The sequence below is a fragment of the Lepisma saccharinum genome, chromosome 8, assembly GCF_977018435.1.
Source record: "Lepisma saccharinum chromosome 8, izLepSacc3.1, whole genome shotgun sequence".
NCBI classification, from domain to species: domain Eukaryota; kingdom Metazoa; phylum Arthropoda; class Insecta; order Zygentoma; family Lepismatidae; genus Lepisma; species Lepisma saccharinum.
The window spans coordinates 25487107-25503032 of NC_139236.1; the positions used below are offsets into that span (position 1 = coordinate 25487107).

Consider the following 15926-nt stretch of genomic DNA (forward strand, 5'->3'; position numbering starts at 1 on the left):
GTGAAGGGGGAGGAAGGAAGCATTATTTAGGATATCCCGTAGGTGGGATTTTCCTCAATGAAGTGCAAATATTTTTCCACAAATTTTCAAAGAAATGCAGTAATTGCTTTTTGTTTTCCTGTTTGTTTCACCACTCTGTTGAAATACATTACACGTTGTGCTCGTAAAATGTGAAACGAACTACAAAGATGTTCATTTAGTCTAGTCCCCCTACCTTGTACACTTCTCGCAGAACTTTTCTGAAGAGGAAAGTTTAAATGTAAAATCTCAACATTTAAGAGAACTTTTAAAGTGTGTTTATTATTTTGTATACTTGCGAACCGGAAAATTTGCCGCCATCAATAATTGTCCGTTGTTAACTAAATTTTCAAAAAAAAAACATTTCATGGGTAGAAATTTTAGTTTGAAACGAGACCGGTGAACAGTAGTAGTATTGAACGAACATGCTGTTTAAAAACAAAAAAACATTGTTGATAGTTTGACTGAATTAGGCTATTTTACGCCACTTTTCGGTCAATTTTGGCTAATCGCGACGATGATAATGAGTGCTGATATGAAATCGATGAAGGGACCCGATTGCGCAATGGTAGCGTCGTCGCATTGTTATCAAGGGGTTCCGGGTTCGATACCCAGTGGAGGCACATAGTGGTTCGGATCCCACTTTAAACTGTAGATCCAGTCCCAATTAGCCGTACTGTGCATAAAGTGGACTTAAACCATCAAAACAATCAATCTTTCCAGTTTATGCTTGAACAATGGCTCAAAATTAGTATTAGTATAGGTTCAAGCGAATATATCAAAATAAATTACTTACACAATTGTTTATTCTTATTTGGTTTATACGATGCCACACTTTAGTGTTAACAGCAATTTACTATATATTCAATAGAAGGTACGACAAACTTGCTAGTTTTATGCAATCCCCTGCTGATTTAAATCAAGAGAATCATACTTCTAAAGTCTCGTCGATTACTGAAACAAACACATTAGGTATCCCTCTTTATTATACTTTGTAATAACGTGTTTATGCCTTGACATGTTGAAGCAGAAGCCTGGGGATTATACCCAACGACCAGTTCGCCAGTCATTCCACAAATTACTGTGTGGCGTTCAGTTTTGAGGAGAGATGGGGAGGTGGAGGGTGTTGGTACTTCTAGGTCACGTTACGAAATCGAGCGAGGTGATTTGAGTGTTTGAGAACAATGCCCAGGCATTCGGTCGAACTGAATCGTTGCAAACCGTTCCCGAACAGAAATTACGCAATAGTACCTAAAAGGAGAACACGAAGTGTGTTGATTACAGTTAAATTCATACACTTGTAAGGTAATCACACCCAATTTCTCGGGTTTTCACGTCATTTAGCGTCGCTTTTTTCCGCTTTTAGCTTATTGCGACGATGAGGACGAGTAGGTAAAATTGACACCCATGCCTAAGTCGGGACTCGAACTTGTGAACTTCTGTCGCACGGCCACCGAGTCGGCTGTATATTATTTCTTTCTTCAATATTGTTAAGCGTTTATATTTTGAATGTCAGTATTCCTTAGAATTACTTAATCCCAAGTGTGTATAACCTGTGCACATTTGACGTTTGCGAGAGCCATCTACCGAATGCTCTTAAACGATTAGTAAGTAGTACATTAATTCATTGAGCAAACTAATATTTTCTCTTAACCACGTTATTTTATACAAAATAACCACAATACAGTATATTTCTAGTTCCATATAAACCCAAACAGGCAAGGGAAAAGGCACTAAAAATTCGAAGAAAAACACGGCATTAGGCACAAAAAATAAAACTGGTATAAACTTTAATATTTTGATTAATGAAAAAAAATTAAAAAATCTTATGCAAAATTTTAATATTTCGATGACATCAACGACTGTAACGATAAATCGTCAACTAACGTAAAAATACGAAAAGAAATGTTAATGTACTAATGATGTTTTCCAATATTGTCACGGAATAATACTCACGGTAAGGACGGAATATGAAGAAGTGGGGGGCAATGGTAAATGAAAGTTGATTCGTTCGACTATGAACTGTGAAAAATGGGGTGAAATAATTTTGGACAATTCTTACATTTTACACATGCATTCTAGAGAAAGAAAGAGATGATGACATAAAAGAAGAAGGTTAGGAAAGAAGCAGAGGCCATCTGGTGAAAATTCGTCCACACTAGTCCATTGTTGAATTCCCCCGAACGAAATTGTCTGGCGACGCCGCAGCCACGAGAACCAAGCTAAGGGATCAACGATAGAGAAAAAAGCTCGTTAACATTTTGAACACTCCCCTATATGCGCACTTTTCCCCAAGAACCTCAATAATTTACGATAGCCGTTAAAGAGATTGAATAATCTCAAGGGCAGCCTGGGATGGAGGCACTTACGTAATGTCATTGTTCTGAAGAAGTTAGGCTGACCGTACATGCAAGAGTAGTAGCTGACGTGACTGGAATCGCGTGATTCTACCTAACGCCCAGTACCAGACACCACCTGCTCTTTCGCTGTTTTTTGTACCGTGTCTTTTTTCGCCCTTGTGCAATTTGTCCACACGAAATCACCTGTCGATTACACCCGTGCTTTTGAACGCATGCATCATGTTGTGTATAGAGTGAACAGGTGAATCCTGGATGAAAGGTGGTTGGACGACAGTAGTTGCAATGAAGGCAAAAAAATGGTACGAAATTAGTCGCGCCTTTGGATAAACACTGCACCGTATGGGAATTTTCTTCCTCGGAAATGTAGCAAAATGTTCTTGTACCGTGTCGAATCCCCATTGTTTTCGAATGAACGTGCATAAATATGTTCAAGAGGAATTTTGCATTACTTCCTTGTTAAGTGATATGTAAAATGATGGGAACAGTTAAGATATCAGTAACTTTTAATTTGTATTGTTAAACTTAAGTGTCCTTTTTAAGTGGAAACGAAACCACCCACGAAGATTTCTTCTTTACAAAGCCTTTGTGACTGTTTTCCTTCAGTGTGGGAACTTCTGAGTTGTGAACAATAAAATTAAGAATTACTTGTCTCAATTATTACATCAGCTTAGTAATCAGTATATATCGATTGGTTTCCGTTGCTGACTAAAAGAAAACGCGCTACGTGACTAGTGTTCTTCTTTTCAAACTACAATAAATAAAGATAACACTTTGTTGACTGCCTGAAGCATGTAATTTAGTGAACTTTGTACACTTTACAGTACTGCCCAGAAACTTGGTATCGTGAAAGACCTATGACGTACTACTTTATTGTTAATATTATTAAATTGATTGGCCAGACAGATATGGCACCGAGACTTAGCGTCCGAGATTGTCGGTCTCGTTAGAGACTTTGGTGCCATATATATATATATATATATATATATATATATATATATATATATATATATATATAAATACCTAAACCAAACTTCTTCAGGAGTCAAGTTATAAATATATAGATAGCCATATGTTTCGTTTATAGTAAGTACAAAGTATAAACAATTAATTATTAAGTCCAATTTCTGATTATAGTCCACAGTGCAACTCCAAATTGTGTTTTGAGGCATTTCGTAAATATATAAGTAAATTACAAAACTTCTCTTGTTCAGCTGGAAAAATTGTCCAAACGTACTACATTTAAATAAACTGCTCTTTTTTAAAATTTATAGTCGTATTTCTGCCCCTTTTGGCTAATCGCGACGGTATGATGATTAGATAAACTCGATGAAAAATACACTTGGGTGGCGAAGTCGAAAGTCGACTTATTCAAAAATAATTTTACGCGTTTTAACCTGAAATTAGCATGAGGAAATTTTAAGACGAAACATATACGTTCGCAGAGCGGGATGAATCAGTGGTTAGAATGTGTTAGAACTTGTCACGACCCCGGCAGTTCACCGGGATTTTCCCTTCGGTCGCCGTGAGTGAATGTTTCATATAACGAAGGTCAAGGACGTCCGTTCAGAATACGAATAAGAGCTTCCCAGGTGTAAGCACATTGAACAGTGATTCGAATCTCACTTTCACTGTAGGTTCGTCCCGATTAGTTTACGAATCTGACCGTAAAGTCTACTTCATACATGTTTTGATTCAACTTGGAAACTTATCGGTAAATAAATTTTTGAAAAATTGGGAGGGAGGGTAATATCGTAGCTGTCAAATTTATTACTTCACGATCGTAATATGGCAACCTACAAAGGGACACACTAATCATGCTGTGCACATCGTGTATGCACACCATTCCATTAATAATGACATTTGAAACGGAAAATTAAACCAAAACCTTACGGTATTGAAAACTAGGGCCTCTGATTACGCATAATATAATTTTAATTGCTGGACGACGTGAAAAACTCGCAAGAGATTGCGAAATGGAACTTGCATGTATTTTACTGCACCTGTTGCATAATGTTGTTTGAAAAATGTTTTCTTTCGCAATTTAAGTGCAGTAATTAACGACGCTTTGTGTTATTATTGTTGCGTAATAGTAAATAAGGTTGTTACAGCAGTAGTAAGACTACACACACATATAAGAATTCTTGTTTAAATAACAATGTTACAGAGCTTATGTAGAGTCTGAACGTTTTGTATTCCATTCATTTGAAGCTGTCTATAGGATTGGGCGTCGCCAGAAATTGTTGTAAGGGGCGGGTCCATTGATGCAACTTGAATAGTAAGAAAAATATCAGTAATAATAATAATGGTCATGGTTATTATAGTTATTTTACAATAATGACTATAGAATCTAATAAATAAACGGATTTTATTCCAAAAGTATTATTATTAGTTTTAAACCTTAGAGATATCTACAGGGAGGTTATTTCAGTCGTTCACCGTCAGACCGTCGGCCGTCGAGCGCCTCCTTCATGCAACAGTTCCCGGCAAATTGACTTACAGGAAGCCCGTAACAGAAACCGCTTGCTTTGTAATGTTTCCACTTTTCACAATTACAGTTACAATTACAATTGAAATAAGCACGTACCTTGTCGCAAGGATGCTGGAAAAGGTGTATTCCCAAATACAAATATTCCTGGCACCTTATTTCTGACATCTAATCTTGGATTAGACATCGCTATTTTATCCTCAGTATGACAGAAATGGAAGAGAGCATCCCGGCAAATAAAGCAAACCGAAAGCGTAAAATGATATTTAAAAGTAATAATAATGATGATCACTAACCTCCTGTGTTATAAGAGATGTTTCAACAGCAATACAACACGTTTCTTAGGTTCAAGAGATCCTGTCTCTCGTAATTGCCTGACCACTTTTCTGCAAGAATTCGTTTTCACGTAATTATCGTACATAAAAACTCTTTGTTCAAGACTATATTTGTTTAGCGGCATAACTAATGAATGAATAACAATTAACACACAATAAAGCACTAGCACTGAATAAATGAATAAAACCGTATAAAAAACACGCGTACTGATAAACGCAAACAGAAGTGTGCATGAGGGTACGGTACACTCACTACGTCTGGTAGCCGACAGTGTTGCTAACCATTTTTCGGCAATGTCCCTACAACTGACCAAATGTCCCTACGCCAAGTAAAGCGACTAAAAAAAACAACACCTCATGAGCATGCAAAACAGAAGATAAAATATACACATTTACTTACCAAATCTTTCTGCTCGGTGCTTCCACAATTAATGAAGGAGCGAATTTACAATACAGGACCCCTCCCTGATTTTTGTAATATTTCGCATACTCACTAATTGAGGCCTCCTAATCACGAATTTGAAGTTAAAATTTGGGGGTCACGTGTAGAAATTGCAAAATAAGTTAAATTGAGTGGTCCGCGATCGGCACGATTGCTCATTGTTTACTGGAAGATTTTGTGTTTCCAATACTTAAAAACTAAATATACATTCCTGATATTACTACGACCCCAAATTTTAACTATGTTTGCCTATCCTATCCTAACCTAACCTTACCTGAATGGTTCGTGGGGCTATTCGTCAAACGTTTGTGGGGCTACCTGTGCATGGTTTTTCGACCCCAAATTTTTAACTATGTTTGCCTTGCCTAACCTAACTTAACCTAAACTTACCGAGAATGGTCAGTGGGGCTATACGTGAATAGTTTTGGGTTAATTGTGATTACGAACCGATAAAAAAAATCTTATTTTCGTAGCACTTTAACGGCAAACGTTCATCATCGAAGACGCCATTTTCGTATTCTGCACTTTTACGATCGATGCACTATTACCAAACTTACCTGTAATCAAGTCAGTCCACACTCCACATGTTCTTCTACATCGTGATTGTCGCTGTCACATGTAAGCACCTTCTTTCGGCAATATACCGAAATCCATAAGTTTATTAATTAGCCCACGGCCATCCTCCTGCACACTCCACCTAACAATCTGTACAACATTAACAACATTTTTACTGTTCTCGCCCGACCCTGTGGCCGAGTGGTTAGCACATCGCGCTGCGACGCCAAGGGTCCCGGGTTCGAATCCCGGCCGGGCTTGGTTGTTTGTGAATGTCCATTCATCAATTTCATCATTTCATCACTCATCCCCATCTTCGCAAATTAGCCAAGAGGCACAAAACGCGAAGTAAAATAAACTAAATCAAATCAAAAAGTTTACTGTTCTCTTCCGCCATTCTTACACGATCCATGCTCTCCAAGTATGAAATCAACAGTGTGGCAACGCTGTAGACAGCGTAACTAATTGCGAACGTCGTCAATTGTTCATATCAACAAATATGGCTACCATACTTGTATACTGAGAATCATTGCGAGAATGAAAAAGCTTATTTTACAACTTATACACGTTAATGACCCAATTTTTTTACCTCACCCCAACATGTTAACTTGAGATAAATCATCACGACTAATTATTTCGTGAGTATAAGACGTAGCATAGAAATTACAGAATGGTCCGGTATTGTAAATTCTTGCCTTAATGAATAATTAGAGTGTGCGGGACAGAATTTTTTGGGTCGGGACGAAAAAATTTGCTTTTCACTTTAAGTGATTGTTTTGGCATTTCTAGATTAAAAACTTACAATTTCCGATAAGTTACAGAAACTTACAATGCAGAAAACGTCGAAAATTAACGACTTCTTAAAGTGACCATTCGGTAGCTATTTCCCGACTGTTTGGGATCCCGAAAAGTCGGGAAGTCATTTCCCGAAGTCGGTATCGGGACGGGAATTTTTTTTCCCGATCCCGGTCCTGACTTTTCGGGATCCCGCACACCCCTAATGAATAACGTTGAGTCGTTTACTGTTGATTATGTTATTTGAAGTCATACATGCTGCTGCTGCCAAGAGATAGATGTTGGTTGGTGATGCTGTATTTCCTTCAGTCTTAAACAATTCTGGTCCCATTTTATTTATCTTTTTTTTTGTTTTTGTATCACTTAACATTGAAAATATTCTTTCCGTTTCCGCGTTAGAATGTGGCAATGTTAGCACTATTTTCGCGAGAGTGAAAATGTTTTCAAAAAATAACTTGCCTTGAAAGTTCTTGGTAACCGATAACATGTTTCAAAATTCTGATGGAGATTTGTTGGTTAGTTCTTTTTTCTCCTCCTCGCTAAAGTATCCAGATAAACTAATCTATTCATTCCAAACCGAGCACGAAGAAAGTGCAACTGACTGGCGAGTAAGCTTTGCACCTTTGCACAATAAAATGTTGTTTTCCAAGATTGAAAAAAGTCCCTACGTTTTCCCTTATTTGGTAAAATCTGTCCCTACGCGGGCGAAATATAGTGAAAGTCCCTATGCGTAGGGACATGTCCCTACGGTTGGCATCACTGGCGACAGGTGTCGCGTTTGTTCAGTATGAAGCGCCTTCTCGCGGCTGACAACTCCCCCGACCCCCGATAAGCTGCCGGCGCTGTCGCGACAACTGAGGATAAAGTAGCGATGTCTAATCTAGGTTTAGATGTCAGAAATAAGGTGCCAGAAATATTTGTATTTGGGAGGACACCTTTTCCAGCATCCTTGCGACAAGGTACGTGCTTATTTCAATTGTAATTGTAACTGTAATTGTGAAAAGTGGAAACATTACAAAGCAAGCGGTTTCTGTTACGGGCTTCCTGTAAGTCAATTTGCCGGGAACTGTTGCATGAAGGAGGCGCTCGACGGCCGACGGTCTGACGGTGAACGACTGAAATAACCTCCCTGTACAATTCATCAGATGAATGAATATTATTGAACTGTTTATCTTTATGCTATATTTTTAACTCATTCCATTCAGCTAGTGTACTGAAATGCGTAGTTATTCTATTTTGGCCGATCTTCATGGTGGAATGTTTGGCCGAGCACGCTACGACGCCAGGAGTTCCGGGTTCGAATCCAGGCGTAGGAATGTGTGTGCTTTGTGAGTATCCCTTAATCAATTTCATCACTCATCCTAATCTTCGCGATTAGCCAAAAGTGGCAGAAAACTTAAATAAAATCAATCAATAAATTATTCTATTGTTCAAGCAACATCTTTAAAGTAGTGATGGGCATTAGTCGACTAATATTAGTCGATTAGTCGATTATTAAAACCATCGAAAAAATTATCGACTAATGAAAATTAGTCGACTGAAAAAATTAGTCGACTAATATTAGTCGAATTAGTCGTTCGACTAATATTAGTCGAATTAGTCGTTCGACTAATATTAGTCGAATTAGTCGTTCGACTAATATTAGTCGGATTAGTCGTTCGACTAATATTAGTCGGAAACATTCCGACTAGTATTAGTCGGAAACATTTCGACTAATATTAGTCGGAAACATTTCGACTGATTTCAGTCGGGAACATTCCGACTAATATTAGTCGAAATGACCGAACATGTCTCATTTCCAGATGAACAATCGACTACTTGAGCAGAGGGCTTATTGTCAAGAAGGGAAGCAAAGCAGGTAGGTATTTCTTGGAAAGGTCAGTGACTGGAATCTTTTATCCCTTGATGCCGCGACAGAGCTGGTCTGCAAAGGGAAAGCTGACCCTGCTGTAGCTCTATCCCCCCCTACCTCCAGGGGGCGATGCCTACCGTCATTCATGTCGCTATTTTTGTTTTCTTTGAAGGGATACACATTCATAGTTCCGAGAGTTTCTTGGTATTCACAGGCCAGTGCACATTGTTGGTGCAAGAAAGACACCGCAACATTTTAAAAGCAAAACTATCCATTTCTGACCTTCAGATGGATTAGAGGGTTTATGATAAATGCATTTTACTGGAATGGAAATATTCTTAAACTTAAAAAACCGGTCGAATATAAGAAGAGAGTTTACAATCCACCAGCTCTGATGCAAGGTAAGGTAAAATTAATTTAATTAAAAATAAACATTAATTATGTTCGTGGGGCAAATACTAAAATATACGCTGTCCAGAACGATCTCAAACTTGCTGCAGTCGCTAGATGTTAATTTACCTTTCTGCCCCTTATGGGGTACAAATTTGCCAGCAACATCGGTGGCAGAGCGCGCAGGGTGGTTCATTCACATTCACGCCTTTTACGGCTCCGGGTTCGAATCCTGTGGTGGACATGGGTGTTTCTTGTAAGTTTCCACTCATCCATTTCCTGTAATCACAATTCATTCTCATCATCCCGATTAGCCTAAAGAGGCATAAAAGCGATGTAAAATGAGGATAATAATAAAGAAAGATAGAGGATGTATGTCACTTTGGGTAACCACGACGATGAGGACGAATTGATCAAAAAGAACATCCGTGTCCAGCCTAATACTCAAGGGGTGGGGCAATGGGGTCATTTACCCCCTCCAACTATGAAATGTTTTAATATGAAGCTGTAAAACCTACGAAAATAACATTGACGATTTTTCAGATTTTGCAAGAAATTCGATTTTATTCTTACATAAATGAATGGGTTGTTCGCGAAGCGAGATAGGCTCCAGGACTCTGCAGTCTACAATATTTGGTTATTTTATAATTTTAGTATTATAACCTTTAAAGGTTTAATTGATGCATATCTATCAGACGCCTGGATTCAGCCCAGAGTGTCCTTGTTTTAAATCCCCGTCCCGACTTTCTTCGAACTGCATTCACGATGAAAAAATGTCTTTTTTTTTTCATTTAATTATTTATTGAAATTTCCAGTACAGCAGAAGCCATTTTAAACCGGAAAGAAACAACAGTAAAAAGTACACTGGTGTTAAAACGAACACATTAAACACTAAACAAAACCAAAAAATTAAAAAATTATAATAAAGAAAAGAAAATAAACAAAATATAAATAATAAACAAGACAAGACAGTACCAAGATAAACAGATTATTTACACAATGCATTACTTATGTACAAGTTGGTGATAAAAGACGAATATGCAGTGAATATATCTACTTGGTTTGAGATGTTGTTGAATTGTTTCGGTAGCCTTTGGAATATTGAACGTTGTATGAGCGAGAGTCTGGGCGTTGCAGTGTGGAAAGTTTCCTTGCTCCGTGTTTTATGTCTGGGCACTCTGAGGGAGAGTTCGTGGAGTTCAGACATGCTCTTCATTATAAGTATCATTGCTATCACATACTTAATTTAAAAATATATCATTTTCTATACATCTAATTATCATGATTGGTTAATTGATAGTCAAACATAGATGGTTTTGATTGATTGATTGATTGATGTTTTAAGTCCACTTTATGCACAGAAAGGCTAATCGGGCTGGACCTACAGTTTACAGTGGAATCGGAACCACTTGTGCCTCAACCGGGTATTGAACCTTGATTACAAGGCAAAGACGCTACCACTGCGCCATCGGGGAGGCCCTCAAACATAGATGGGATTGGGTGCCAAAACTTGAGGGGAGGGGGAGGATTCTATCTTGATTGACAAGGCTTAACACTATGAAAGCATAATATTTCATCTCGCAATCGTCGCATTAACGCATTGACGCATCAGATCACGAAACCAGTTAGAGCGACACATGATCTTTGGACGCAGAGAATTATTTTTTTAAGTAAGTACTTCGCAACATTAGTAAATTTTCTCACATTTAATATTAGTCGAAATAGTCACACGATTAATTTCAGTCGAAATCGACTTTATTTCCGACTAATATCAGTGGAAATCGAACACAACTGATTCTGATTCCGTTTCCAGACGAGGCGTAGACCACTGAAGTAGAGAGGGCTTATCGCTAAGAAGTGATGCGAGGGAGAATGGCCTAGGTGTATTTAATTTCTTGGAAAGGTGAGTGACTGGAAAATTCCGGTACCGCCTCACAGCATGCCAAATTGAAAGCGAAAGGTGCTCCTGCTGTAGTCATTCATGTGGCTATTTGTTGTTTACAATGGTGTCTTTTCTCAAGAGATACGCATTCAGGACTTGGAGAATTTCTTGGAATTCAAAGACCTAACCATCCCTAGGTATCATTAGTGGTGCAAGAAAGATATCGCAATATTTAAATCTCAATGTATGGCCTTCATGTAAACTAGAGATCTTATCTTAAAAGCATTGTACCGTAATGAAAATATTCTTAAACTTAAAACTAATGTCAAACTTAAGAATATAGTTTAAAATCAACCAGTTCTCACGCAAGGCAAGGGAAAATTAGTTTTAATAAAAATGAACACTAATTATGTTCTTGGAGCAAATACTAAACTTTACGCTGTAAAGTACAATCTCAAACTTGCTGCACTCGCTATAATACAACCTTGTATGTTGATCTTCACTTTGCGCTGAGTGGCCATTCACATTATCCGCCAATCACGACTCCGGGTTCGAATCCTTTCATGGGAGTGTTCCTTTGTAAGTTTCTACTCATTAATTTTCTTTAATCACCATTTATTCTCTCTTTGTCCTGATTAGCATAAAGAGACAGAAAAGCGACTAAAAATTTGGAAAATTATAACGAAAGACATAGGATTATTTACTGCAGAAACTTGTAACAAATAATCATCAGGTATGAGTAACGTTCTTTCAAGTTGTTTCATTATTGCTGTTTCACTACACAAAATAGGCATTTTACATTATGATATTGCTTCTAAGTTGTAAACCTTATTTTCGAACCGGAAAGTAATCATTACTTGAGAGAGGACCTCCCACATGGCGCAGTGGTAGCATCATTGCCTTGTAATCAAGAGGTCCCGGGTTCGATACCCGGTGGAGGCACAAGTGGTTCAGATCCCACTTTAAACTGTAGGTTCAGTCCCGATTAGCCTTAGTGTGCATAAAGTGGACTTAAAACAGCAACTCATTACTTGAGAAGGGTGTATTGAAGCCTCTTATAGTATTCGAATTTTTATTTAGAGTCGCTTTTCTACCACTTTTGAGTAAACACGACGACGATGATGAGTGACGATTAAGAAATTAGTGAATCGAAACTCACAAAGAAAGCCATGTAGATCCGCGTAATCAAGGGGCGATGAGGGCATTTACCCCTTCGAATTATGAAATGTTTTAATGTGATGCTATATAAAACCTATCAAACTAATTGACGAATTAATTTTATTTCGTCCTTGCATAAATGAATGGGTTGTTCGCGGAGAGAGGCAGGCTCCAGTCTGCCATATTTGGTAATTGTACCCAGGTAGTTTTATAACAATTGATGCAAGTCTATCAGACATCCAGATTTAGTTGGGACAGTCAAATCTTTTTAATCCCTGTCCCGAGTTTCTTCTAACTAACCGTCGCACCCTGCTTTTTCAGTCAAAAAAATGGTTTATAATCTCTCATCTCGTAATCGTCGCATTGGTGCGTTAGAGAACGAAACCAATTATAGCGGCGCATGATCTTTCGACACAGTTTCGCAATACTCTGGTAAATTTTCTCAGGTGTAATATTTCGACTATAATGCACAAATCAATAACAACTAATGGCTTACTTTTTTGTTTCATACCGAAAAAAGGCTTACTGTCACAAATAAATTATGTTTGTCGTTTTAGACTATTCAATTTCAACTTATTCGCTAGTATTTCATTCATCCTAATATTGCACCAAAGGCAGTTTACATCGTAATAAATAATTTTTAACTGATCAGAACTATATTTTTAAAAGCTTCACATAATGGTCACACCCCTTTAAAAATTTCGACCAATATGTGTTGGATAGTATGGGAGCAAGAACTCGCCTCCACTGTTGATTAAAGGAAATTTGAAAACACTGTTAAGGAATACAGTACTATTAGAATACTATTAGAATACTTCTAAGAATATATGTAAACATCAAACATGAAGCTGTACGACGTATGCGAGGTATCTATCAGTGAGATTGATTTGTTCCGTTACTTTAGATTTTAATGTAGCATCTCTATAATTGTATGTCTAACTGTAATACTACTATAGTAAAGTTATCGGTCACATCTGACACTCCAACAAACAACATTTCGCATCTTTTCTTTGTTCCAATTAGGATTTGTCCCCCCCACCCAAGACACATGATAATTCCCGTCTATGGGCCTGCCTATGTCTTCTTTACATCTTTATTTGAAGCCGGAACCTTGATGGTGACGGACATCGTGAGTACACAACTCAACGTTTCGGGCCACAGAGACTGTTCTCAATGTTCTCATGCGTGACCTTGTAATGAAGAGATCCCGGGTCTATTCTCTGTGCGCCTACACACACACACACACACAGATATATATATATATATATATATATATATATATATATATATGTGTGTGTGTGTATAAACATTCGTTTATAAACAGTCCAATTTAGCCTGGCTCAGCTCAGCACAAGAGTGGAGGAATTTGAAAATAATAAGAAAAATATATAGTTCCACTTTGACTAATATTTGTCGTTAACGACTGATTCGACTAATATTAGTCGAAAGACTAATTCGACTAATATTAGTCGAAAGACTAATTCGACTAATATTAGTCGAAAGACTAATTCGACTAATATTAGTCGAAAGACTAATTCGACTAATATTAGTCGAACGACTAATTCGACTAATATTAGTCAAACGACTAATTCGACTAATATTAGTCGAACGACTAATTCGACTAATATTAGTCGAAAAAGTAGTCGACTAATTTTTTCGACTAATTAGTCGATATTTTGTTTCGACTAACGACTAATTAGTCGATGGTGGAAATTAGTCGATGGTGCCCATCACTACTTTAAAGGGGAATTTAGTCAAAGTCTTTGGTCAACGTTTATGTTGTCTGATCTCTCGCATGGTAAACTAATTATCTGGATTTTGGAAAATGGAACCATCTTTCAACACAATTTCAAGTGCAAGTAACACAATTGATATTTTTGCAATGAAATTACACAATTTTAAAAATACTATTCCTGGATCACTGAAGTGAATCTATTGTAGTAATATTATGTAGCCTAATTGTAACACTATAATTGGGCTCGGCCTGTTGGTTTCTATCAATCAATAAATAAATACATTCTTGGGATAAAGTGGTAGAATGTAAAAATAAAATATGACTTGTTCGTGTCCTTTTTTTTGTAACTTGAAATAAAAGATGCGCCCTTTTTTTTTTATTGTTGTTGCGGGTGACTCTACACCCGATGACACAACCATGTTATTTCACTGCGTGTTCCACAACAGAGAATAACCTCTACTTCATCATCCACATATTTTCATTTCGTAAAAAAAATGTAGGAGTAAAAATAATGAAAATAGTCGTGGACAATTTGCCTGTTATCCTCGTCGCCGACTGTCCTGGATAGGGGAGATTCCCATTCTCGGTAAAGAAGGGTTTGGATGTCTTTCAGGGAAGCAAGGGACTGCTTTTCGGAAGTTCCTCCTCTGAACCGAGCTCTGGTGTTTCTCGACCGTACGTTGCTTTAATGCATGTGACCGTTTTAATATTGATCCGCCCGAACGAGACCACCACCTCCTCGCGCGCTGGCTTACGTAAGCACCGTTGTTGCCCAGCCACGTGAATTACGCAACGTACTCAGAAGCGACATCAGTCTGAAGGGAGAAAAAATGCCCTTTACATGTGTTTGTTGATTTTTTTCCGCAGAGCAAATGTTTCGCGGCTTTTACGTAACGTGAAAAAGAACCAATTTCAAGCGAACATAAGATAGAAGGTCATTTTATCTCCAGGATGGGGGAAAATCGATTTAAAAATTCACAAGGCTTACATAGCTCATAGTCCATTTGGTGCGTTCTGTAATTCCCTGGCGTTTACGTAACGCGTGAATGAAAGGACGGCCTGCTGGCATTTTAACTGGCAATTTTTCTTATCGTTACATATTTCGTAAGTAAGATGAACGTGCATTGCAACAATTACCGTGTTATCTGTAAATTCCCATATCAGATGAAGTAAATTAAGGTTCCCTGTGGAATAAGTTGGAGTAACAAATGAAGCCCATCAGTGCGTGAATAATTTGCTTCTTAGATTTTAGTTCGTACAAAGGATTCCCACTCGCTTGAAAAACCCTGGTAAAGTCGGAGAAATCAATCTAGATCTGAATAGTTCATGGTTTTGATATATATACATATATAAAAAAAAGTGGAAAGGTCACGGAAATCAAATGCTTTTTTTTCGCTTGCTAGAATTTGGAACTGGAAACACATCTCACTTCATCCTCTCAACTGGTTTATTATTATGATTATTATTATGGTATTTCATATGTTATTTGATTTATTTTTTTGCCATTTATTTTTAACAATGTTGAAAATGTATGTTCATCATATACTTTGATCTCGCTACCTAAGTTCCCTGGTTCAAATCCCGGCGTAGCAATGAGTGTTCTTTATGAGATCTCCTTAATCAGTGTGGGCTAATCACTGATCCTTGTCGGCTCGATTAGCCAAAAGGGGCAGAAAAGCGACGCTAAATAACAGAAATACAAATACTTCTCTCCTTGAAACCCAACTGGTGGATAACTCAGTGTTTTTGGGTCGGTAGCATTTTTGGACTTCTGTTAGTAACATGTGTGGTTATCATGTAAATCGATTTTTCTTTTTGTTGGAATGATCGCCTGAGATGTGCTTTCATCAACTTCACATCATCACCATTCTACCTCATTATCGAAATTAGCCAAAAAGGCAGAAAAGTTATGCTACAAG

General features: G+C 37.7%; 1 protein-coding gene across 1 annotated transcript in view; it reads left to right on the forward strand.

Moving 5' to 3' along the window:
- LOC145990884 (LON peptidase N-terminal domain and RING finger protein 3) overlaps positions 1-15926 on the forward strand; it is a 46557-nt gene that overhangs the window by 16453 nt on the left and 14178 nt on the right. The gene's annotated exons all lie outside the window — the stretch shown is intronic.